Source organism: Lissotriton helveticus, unplaced genomic scaffold (assembly GCF_964261635.1).
Source record: "Lissotriton helveticus unplaced genomic scaffold, aLisHel1.1 SCAFFOLD_420, whole genome shotgun sequence".
Lineage (NCBI taxonomy): Eukaryota > Metazoa > Chordata > Amphibia > Caudata > Salamandridae > Lissotriton > Lissotriton helveticus.
Window position 1 is genome coordinate 162,627 of NW_027612052.1, and position 4,883 is coordinate 167,509.

General features: G+C 44.8%; 1 pseudogene; it reads right to left on the reverse strand.

The window, feature by feature from the left end:
• Nucleotides 1–2,352: 2,352 nt before the first annotated feature.
• Nucleotides 2,353–3,921, reverse strand: LOC144807617 (ER membrane protein complex subunit 3 pseudogene; annotated as a pseudogene).
• Nucleotides 3,922–4,883: the final 962 nt, after the last annotated feature.

Genomic DNA, 4,883 nt, shown 5'->3' on the forward strand with positions numbered 1-4,883 from the left:
ATTGCACACATTTGTGCATTTGAAGATTTTGTGATCTCAACCTGATTGCGCAGTTCTCTCAGGTGTGCCAAGCACATTGTTTTCAACTGCTTCCTGGAGATGTCTTCGATTGTTGCAGGATCTTCAAAATAAGACTTAGTGCCAAGGTCGTTGAAGAAGTTCCGTACATAAATCAACCATGGGATCTTATGCCAGTTGGATAGAGCTAAACAGTCTGTAATGAGGGAGCGGGTTAAGTGGCATTCAGGTTTAGTCCATATGCGTTGCCAAAGTAAGATGGGTTGGGAACGAATAGTATCTGTGATGAATTCCATGCCGAGCTCGCTGTGCGAGGCAAAGTTCGGAGAGCTTTGCGGGAGGGCTAAGACATATTTGATAAAGCCGTTCTCTGTTACTTGTAGATGGTCTATATGGCCATACCCCCATATGCCTGCTCCATAAGTAGCCACGCTGTGGCACTTGGCATAGTAGATTTTCAAAAGTTCAGGTGGAGCGGGTTTCCCTAGTTTCCTTGAAAAAGAAATCAGGGCCGATGTTGCACGTCGAAAGAGAAGATTTCTAGTGGTTGTAGCTTGGCGCCAATTTAAGGCATCATCCACAAGAATTCCTAAATAGGGGTAGACTGAAGTTTTTTCCAGCTTTGTATTATCCACCAGTATCGATTTGTGATTTTTAACCCTGGGGCCAATGTACATAGTGAAGGTTTTCTTTATATTAATTTTCAGGCCAAGTGAGTCCATAAAACTGGTATATTTGTTAATTTGCTTCTGAAGTTGATTTAAAGTGCGGGCCAGGATAACTGAATCATCAGCGTATAGCAGTGTCGGTATCGGGCGGTGTTTTATCTGGGGTAGATCCTGGCTCCCTTCCAGCATAGCCTGCTCTAGACCATTGGTGTAAAGATTGAACAGGAAGGGAGCCAGTACACCACCCTGCCTTACACCCTTTGTTATTGGAAATGAGCGAGACAGCTCACCGTTGGTACCGAATCTAACTCGCCCTGAGGCGTTAGAATAGAGTTCACGTAGAAAGACAATTAAGGGGGGGTCCACTTCAAGGTCGCTGAGTATTTCCCAGAGTTTTTCATGTTGGACGCAGTCAAATGCCGCACTGAGGTCGACATAGACGAGGAAGATGTTACCTCCTTTGGCACCAACGTATTTCCCAGTCAAGAGGGCAAGGTTAAGAGCCTGTTCCACGGTCCCAAGCCCCTTCTGGAAGCCATATTGCAGGTCGGTGATGATGTTATTTTCCTTGGCCCAAGATTGTAAACGGTCCAGGAGCACTCGACCTGCAATTTTGCCCATGGAATCCAGAAGGGAGATTGGCCTGTAACAGGCTGGGTCGTTTCGGTCGCCTTTCTTGAAAATGGGTAACAGGGTTGACGTCGACCATGACTGAAAAAGCCCGACCGATGTTACTGCTGTCAGGACCCGGGTAATTATCGGTGACCAAAATTCTATGTTGTGAAGGAAGATGTCCATTGGTACTCCATCAGGGCCTGGAGCCTTGCCTGGTTTCGATGCATTGATAGCTTTAATGACTTCACTATGTTGAAATATATATTTATCGGGTAGATGTTATTCTTCGATATATGGGCTTCACTTAGTACTGGTTCTATGTCTGTTGCGTTTTGGGGGGATGGCCCAAAAATTTTGGAAAAATGCATGACCCAGTCTTCCTCAGTTACTGCCACATCTAGGTGCTTGCCTTCAGTTCTATCGGCCAAAAAAGGAGATCTTATGACTTGCCAGAATTGGGCGCTATCCTTCCTTTGGCTGCTGTCATGGAGTTGTGACCACAGATCTTGTTTGATTTCTTTTTTACGTTCCCGTCTGGCTAAATTATATAATTTTCTTAGATTAGAAATTTCCACTTGGTCTCTTATTGGTCTGTGTAAGGCTTCTTTCAAACTTGAGAGGGCCTTTCGGCAAGATGTGTCGAACCATCTCGTGGTAGTGGGCTTAGTGTTCTTTAGCTTGACAAAGAGTTCATTACCAATTGTTTCTTGGATATTCTGAAAGCTATTTACAATTGTTTGAGGAGTAGACTCTGATGATAAGCATTCAAGTATCCAAGACTTAGATTTTTCGAGAATCCTCTCTGTCATCTCCACCGGATCAGTCTTGGCCCATTTGACTGTGTAGCCGTTCAGTTTATTCATGGTTAATGAGTGCTGATTTAGGAGACTTGGTTTTGCAGCGTGTACTTTGGCCGTTTTTGGTGTGATTCTCACACTAAGTGGATAGTGGTCACTCATTACATTTGTCCCAGTTACAAAGTTAGTTAATTGCCCCATAAGTGTAGTTGTATAGGCAAATACGCATGTTCTGTCAAACGTGCACCATTTGGGATATGCTGCACTGGAAGTAAAGAGAGTAAGTGTTTGAAATACTGACATAGAAATACAAATGGCAGTAGCATATTTTCCGAGGACCTCCAAGAGGAAAGCAAAACTAGGGTCTCGGATATAAGGTCACTTCACGACTTAATGCAAGTCTACCAAATGTAACTGTACCTGGAATTCGCATAACAGTGCTACAAGGAAACGAAAATTACATTAAAAATGGCGATCAGATCCCTGAGAAATCACTGAAGTAAAAGGTTCTGGCATTTTTCCTAGAATGGCTGGAAGAAAGGAGAACAATAGGTCCAACCTATTGGAGAGTGCACCCCTGGAAATTAGACCTAAGGCATTGTGTTGTTCCTGGGTACTCTCCCGAACTGCACACGATAACAGAGAGTCCAACTTGGCCCTAAATACTGTGCTGGTTCATCAGGCATTGTGCAGAAGGGACCAGCCAAAGATGAAGGCACCCTCACGGTCTTGTGCACTTTGAATGTGTAGGATGAGATAGAGAGGCAGCTGCAGGAAGGTGCTTCTGAATACTATCTGCTGTGCTTCCTGCAGGTTTTCCTGGTGGTCACTGTATTCTGGGCAGTGGTGAGCCAACAGCCTTAAAAGGGCGAGGTGGCAATAGGCTCCCGACTGTGGAACCCCTCAAAGTCCAAGTCCTTTGCCATTAGTTCATCTTCCACGGTCTCCAGAGCCCACTGATGATCAACAATTTTCAAGGCTTTCCACTCTGCCTTGAAAGCCTTGTTGGGGTCTGGAGACATGGCAACTGCAGCTCCAGTCATCTAGTCCTGTATGATGCGACTCTGATCAGCAGCGTTGTCCTGTCCCAGGATCAGGTTGTACATGCTGCGGAGGCCGAAAACATTGAGAAAATACCACGAGGCTGAACTCACCCAAGATGCATCAGGGAAAGCAGCTCAATCCCATGCTGTAGCATCGGCTTGAAGCGGAGGGTCAACGGGAAAGGAACCTTTGTGGTCACAAACCCAGAGAAGGCCCAGTTGATCCAGCCACCAATCAGGATCATAGGGAGCACGTTGGTAAGATTTCCTTTCATCATCTCGGTCACCATAGTGGGATCTGTCATAGGATTCTTGGCAGTAACTTTCCTCTTTGTCTTCTTGAAAAATCCAGTCTCAGCATCATTGAAGTAATGTTTCCTCATCACAAAGGACGGCTTCGGGATGTACCGTCCATTCTCTCTCAGCACCCGGCTTCGGATTAAGATTTGACTGTCAGAGACTGCCTCCAGCTCCACTTTCATGTCGCTGTGCAGCAGCTGGGTCAAGTAGTGTCGGATAAGTCCCACAAAAAAGGTGATAACGACTATAGGCAGCACCACCCAGAGTTGGATAGAGGAGTCCAGGAGCAGCTCCACGGCCGCCATGATGCCCTCTCTCCCAACTGCTGCCGGATGACTCCAAAGTAGCGCTGGAAGTTAAAAACTTTACGACTGCCGTTTGACTCCGCCGACAACCCTGTCCTCAAGATAACCCGCACAAAGTCCAAAACTTGAGCAGTTAAAACGGTGACGTCATCACCGTTGACATCCCTTTACACCCGTCTGTGACGTAACACCCACGAGAAAGTCGCTCCGCCTACGCTTTGACTTCAGACTGGCTGCCCACCGGAAGTGCTGGGAGATATGACGTTACCGCGCACCTGGCAGGAGGCGGTAAACTCCGGGGTGTTTCTCAGCTTCCTAAAGTCCTCAAAAGGAAGCTCATTCGTCACATGGACAGCACAAACACACCTGTCCTGTACACCATGCTGTCTAATTTAATAAATGATATCTAATAATGCCCAGCCGGAATATCAATGTACATGGCATTCTTGGCAAGCAAAGAAAAAAGATTTTCTTTCAATTTAGAAACTGAAAATAGTTTTGAAATCGAAACCCAAGCAAAGAAAAACATTCTACAAGCTTTGCAAATTATGTGCTGGTTGTTAGCTTCTATTTACTATGTTGAATGAAAAGTGTTCATTGATATACAAAAAAAATGTAAAAATTTGTAGAAATCATAAATTGTACTACGTTTAGCACCTACGCCACTGCAGAGCCCTCGTGGGAGAATTCTATAACTGCGATCTAATTTTGATCTGTTATAACCCCAAAAGACCTTCCAGTTTGAAATGATAGTATTGACACGGGATGAAAGCAATTGTCTGTCAGTCTTATTAAAATGCATCGATTAACTAAGCTGCACTCTAGACTGCTGAATCCTGGTCCATAGTTGTCCTTTAATATTTGCGAAGTACACTTCCAATGGAACACAAAGAGCACACCTCACCTCCTCTTATATATTGTCCAATTTTCAAGGGAGTAGCTGGATTTGTTATATCAGATCTGCAGAGAGATGACCTTAGCAGCTAAACTAAAGGTGAAAATCATTTTTTCACGATGGAGTTCAGAGCATCTCAGGAAAATGCGTAATTCCCAAGAACAACTGCAGTTCTCTAAAGCATGATGGCTGGGTGATATTTTTAGTATGTTTTTTCTTGCTAGGGAAGTGTGCAGAACGAA